This window comes from Chionomys nivalis, chromosome 17, assembly GCF_950005125.1.
Source record: "Chionomys nivalis chromosome 17, mChiNiv1.1, whole genome shotgun sequence".
Classification (NCBI taxonomy): domain Eukaryota; kingdom Metazoa; phylum Chordata; class Mammalia; order Rodentia; family Cricetidae; genus Chionomys; species Chionomys nivalis.
In genome coordinates, this window is record NC_080102.1 from 50,707,680 (window position 1) to 50,713,679 (window position 6,000).

Below are 6,000 nucleotides of genomic sequence, written 5' to 3' on the forward strand. Positions count from 1 at the left end.
AGCCTCCCTGACTCTTCCCCCTTTATTCCTAAGGCCCAGCCTCCCTGGCTCTCTCCCTTGGTCCCCAAGCTCCAGCCCCCCTGACTCTTCCCCCTTTGTTCCTAAGGCCCAGCCTCCCTGGCTCTCTCCCTTGGTCCCCAAGGCCCAGCCTCCCCTGGCTCTTATCCTTGTTTCCCAAGTTCCAAACTCCCTGGTTGCTCTGTTCTTAGGAACTTAGTCTCTGTTTAAAGGCATTGGTCTGCACTGTAATTGCATATTCACGATTTCCATTCCTTGATTTGTGACCGCCTCTAAGTTTTCTACAAGCGGCCATGCTTTCTGCTTCAGATTATCGTCAGCATTCTGTGAGGCCCATAGCTCACAGCATGCTCTTAAATAAATGAACGGATGAATTATGTAAAAGACTGTGATGCTGAGGACAGTTTCCAGGGAAGACAAGGTGTTAGTGAGGCTTCATTGTTGTTTACTAAAGGAGAAGGTTGGACTTGAGACTGGCTTGTTTATAATTGCCCATCCATGTCAGGTAGTATTCTAAAAGCACACACGCCTGTCCCTATTGCTAACAGTTGTTTGTTATACTTGCATGAAAACTCCTAACCTGATACTTGGAGTATGAAGTGGAAATCAATAACAACTTCAAAGGCAACCTGTGGGCTTTTTTTTTTCTTTGAACTTTCATATGGAAAACCCACAGAGTTTTAATTCACGAAACTGTTTTAGAAAGCATTGAATTAACTCCATTGACATGATTGATTGTAGAAGGTAGGATGCATAGAGCGAGGGTTCAAGATCAAATTGTGGTTTAATTAACTGCAACGAAAGTCTTCCACCTTCTCTGCGGCACCAAGTCTCACACAGCCTGAGCGACATTCTCTGAGTTAGCCCTGATATGAGAGGATGTTTGCCACGATAAGGGTCATGGTGAGATGTTATCAGAAACGTGAAGCACAGGGAATGGGTCTGAAGGTCTAATGACTGATCTGCTGACTCAGCTCTCAACTGTCAACTGTGCTGTCTTCTCAGATGTGCACCCCTACTCCCACTCGCCGAACGTTCTGGAATGCTTTTATTCGCTTGTCATACTGCTAACTAAATGGGAGTCGTGCCCATCCCTGTCAAAGTCCAATCAACGTGGTCAAGCTGATATTTATGGCACATAATGATACGTTAGCAGCGAATCATTTTAACATATTAATTGTTTATTCCTCTGCCAGTGAGGTCCTGAAGAAGCGGATGACATTCGCCTGGTTGGTTTTACATTTCTTTGAGCTGGGCTCATTAGTATGCTGAAATGTGGAAATGTCACTCCTGACATCTTCCTTTGCAATTAAAGTCAGTTTATCTTACACTTGTAATTTCTTTTCAAAAGAAAATAATGAGGAAGTGGGTACCTTTGTTCCTGAACTTTCATTTATATGTTAAAATACTCTCAGTTATTACTGTAGCAATTTGGGCAAAATAAATTGGCATATTGAATTGATACAAATTATATGTCATATATGTCTTTACATAAACTTTTTTTTTGCAGTGCTGGAGACAGCTGGCAATGTATGCTAGAAAAGTGCTTTATTATTGAGTTCCATCTTTACACAAATTCTTTTCAAAAATATTCACTTATTTATTTAGTGTGTGTGTGCCTTCGTGTATCTAAGTGTAGCACATGTATGCAGGTGCTCATGGAGGACAGTCTAGAGCATTGACTTCCCTGGAACTGAAGTTACAGACAATTGTGAGCTGCCTTGGGAATTGAACCCGAGTCCTCTGAGAGAGAACTAGGCACTCTTAACCACTGAGCCATCTCTACAACCTTCCTCTTTATATAAATTCTTGATCTTATCATTCTTTTTTAATATTTGCCTTCTCTGAGCAATTTTAAATGAAAATATTTAGCTGAGTGTGGAGATACATACCTGTAACCACAGTTCATGTGGTGTGTGTGTGTGTGTGTGTGTGTTTGGGGACTTGGAGGGTTAAGGCAGGAGAATCCTCACAAGATCAATGGCAGTCTAATTTACCAAATGAGTTCTAGGCCAAACAGAGTCACATAGTGACATCATCTCTCAAACAAATAACCAAACAATACCAAAAATAACAAGAAAAAAAGCTAAAAAAAAATTGACGTGCAGTGTATTAAAAACTAAAATCTTTTCAAACAAACTATGATGGGAGAATATCATTAATTGCATTAATGTTCTAGTTGGTGATTTAGTTAATAATCACCTGACACTAATAATTTAAGGAAGGGAGGACTTACTTTGGTTCAATCCTTCAGACTTTTCAGTCCATTGTTCTGGCTCATGAAAAAGCAAAGCATCACGGGAATGGGAATATATGGCAGAGACTGCTGGCTGACCTCACCATGGACAGGAAGCAGCGAGAGAGTGCCACAGATCTGGAATAACATTGTAAGCCTCACCTCTGAACCTATACTTTCCAGCTAGGCCCCAACTCCTAAAGTTTCAGCCATCAGTTCAGGACCAAAAGTTTAACACCTGAAACTGATGGAGACATTTTGCATTCAGGCAACAACACACATGTACACACACACTCACACATGTACACATGCACACATATGCACATGTGTATACACACACGCGCACATGAATATAGACATAAAGAAATTTAAATGCACATGTACTCACACGTGTATACACACACATATTCACACTGGCACACACATTATACACCTTTTATATATGCAATACGTTCAACAACAAAACAAAAGTTATGCTAGCCACAAGCCTGGAGATGGAAGATGTGCTGTAGAGAAACATTAAATGCAAATTTAAAAGCCCAAAGTACAACTGGAAATGTATACCCCAAAGCAAATACCTAGAGAATATTATCACCTCAAACATGATTGACTGTTAACATATTTAACATAAAAGTGGTTTATGTAATTAATACAGAGATTAAGTTACAGATATAAATACAAGAGAGGGAACAACAAACTTGAATAGACAATCAGTAAAAAGTAATTATAAATCACTAATATACATATGAAAGATAATACGTGCCTTCATGAATAGTTAAGTGAATACAGAGTGAAGTGTGTTGAAGTCATTTCTCCAGCACAGATAAAGAAGCAAAAGGGTTTTCAGGAACATAGAAAGCTTCAACCCTCCCATCAACTACAGGCTTGAAGACTCCAGCTTGCTCCATGCCCATAGCATAGCATAGCATAGCATAGCATAGCATAGCATAGCATAGCATAGCATAGCATAGCATAGCATAAGCATAGCATAGCATAGCATAGCACAGCATAGCACAGCATAGCATAACATGCCCATAAGTATGACAAGAGAAACAAGAGAGACGCATCAGAGCTCAAAGATGTTGTAAACTCTAGTAACTCTACAAAGAACTTTTAAGTCATTATAGAATTTCATAAGAGGTATGCTAATTCAACTTCAAAGACAGTTTTCCAATAAAATTGTAAGGTATAATGTTAATACAAGAAAAAATAAAAGCTTGGAAGAATTACCACTAGATATATTTCATCATAAACCAGATCTTTATAGATTCTGTGTATTGGAAAATTATGAAAAAATAAGGAAGCAATGGATTATTAAGGAACTGGAGCCTAACAATTAAGTATTTCTATGGAAAATGGTATTGTAACCTCATTTCACACACAGAGATCTGCTCCAATGAGAACAAAGGTCTAAATGAAGAAAGAAAGTTCTAAATATTTCCACAGAAAACTATATTCACAAATCGTGATAGCTCACTTTTAAAACAAAATATTTAAAGCATAAGTTACTTTTTAAATATACGAATTTTACTACTACAGTGAAAATGTTCTGTACTGAAATGGCTATAAACACACCAAAATAGAGAAATAGCTGTATTAGTTACATGCTCCGAGCTAGTCAATAAATTATTTTTCTAGAGTCTGGCAATTATTGTTCAAATAAAAATTTTGATTACTAGAAATACTACAAGCTGGAGACCTATGGGTGCTTTCTGCAGTAAACATAGAGAAGAGATTGATAAAATTATGAATAGGTGATGTAAAAGCAATGTCCTAGAACCAGGACCTAAACAAAAATAGATGTTAAGAGGGAGATGACATAACTCTCCCTATGAACTCCCTCTTGAAACAAAACATTTAAGAACAAAGCCTTGAATGTTGCCACCAGCAAAGTTTTGGGATTGAACTGGCTAGAGTAATGGAAATGAAGAAACTACAGACATTAGACAGAAAAACAGGGATTGGGATTTAAAGGCTGTGCACTCTGATGGAGATACACCAGCAGCCGGAAGTTTTAGCATATTAATTTTATACAGGTAAACATGGAGGCAGGTTTGTTATATGCAGCTGAAGGAGAGGACAGGCTAGCTAGTATCAGCAGAGGGTCACTGTAGGGGAATAGTTTCAGAGTGCAGTTATCTTGGAGGAGAAAGCTGAGGAGGACACTTTCTGGACACATTGTCAGCATCTGAACTCTGACCAGGGAAGGGCTTTGCCATTCCAATGGATCTGAGGTATTGGGGCCCTTGATCTATCTGTGTGTGTATGATCTTGATCTATGTGCCAGCAATACACATTCACTGGGACTTTGTCTGCTCTCCAAGTTTGGGTAAGCAATACCAGAAACTAGATTGAAAATATCCTAGATGCAGTTGTTACAAAAGATGATGTACTATCTAAGAAGGCAAAGATGGGTCCTCCCATCTCAGGCTGGGGATGAAGGTCAAGAAAGTTTCCTAAATGCCTTGATTAAGGTTCCTGTTACTGCTATGAAACACCATGACCAACAGCAACTTGTGAAGGAAGGGGCTTATCTCACTCACAGTTCCATATAACATTTCAGCATCCACAAAAGCTGGGAGGGCAGGAACTCAAGCTGGACAGGAACCTGGAAGCAGAACCTAATGCAGAGACCATAGAGGGATGTTGCTTACTGGCTTTCTCACTCTGCCTCCTTATAGAAGAACCCAGGACCACCAGCCCAAGGATGGCAGCACCTAGAATGGGTTGGGTCCTCCCCTATCAATCACTAATTAAGAAAATACCCAAATGTTGGATCTTATGGAAACATTTTCTCATTTGAGGTTTTCCTCCTTTGCTGTGACTTTATCTTGTTTCTAGTTGACATAAAACTAGTTAGGACAATTGACCCCTTGTCAGCTTGACACAAATATCACTGTTAAGCCATAACTTTCCCCTTCATGTTCATCTCCAAGACAACACATGAATATCAACATTAGAGTATAAACATTCCAAATTTTAAAAGTTCTACAATTTTTAAAAAATTGAAACACTTAAAAATTCAGTATCTTTAAAAATACAAAGCCCTTATAAAAATTTCAAAATCTCTTTTAAAAAGCTCCAAGTCTCTCAACTGTGGGCTCCAGTAAAATAAAAACAACAAGTTAAATAATTTCTTACTTGAAGAGAGAAGAACTGGGGCACAGGCACAATCTGAATAAAGCAAGCCTAAACTCCCAAAGTAACTCAGTGGTCAATGTCTGGGATCCATCCACCATCTTCTGGGCTTTTCCAAAGGTCCCTTCTCTAGTTCTACCCTCCCAACTTTGGCTGCCAGTATGTGGTATGTCCTTGGCAACCCTTATAAAACAACCTTTGTGTGCTGACCCTGAAGAAGCATTTCTCAGATGCCTTCACCTCAATGGTGCAATTCTCTTCTTAATCATGCTTATTCTTTAGACCCTCCTGACCACTATCTATTGTCTCAGCAAAGAAAAGGTTTTACTTTAGTGTCTCTGGTATCTTGTTAATCACAGCTGATTCTTCAGTCACCAGCTAACCAGAACCACAGATTCTTAACTCAAAATAGGAAAAAGGCCCTAATAAAGTAATTCATAAACCAGGCCTCTATTGCCTGATTACTCTCAACATTCTTTTCTTCCGTGCACCCACAGAAAAGCTCAACAAGATTTGAGTACTTGATGCTTTTCTAGTTCAAAGTTCTTCTACAATCTTCCCCAAAATAATACAGTCAGGTTGCTACCCCACTCCTGGTACCAATATGT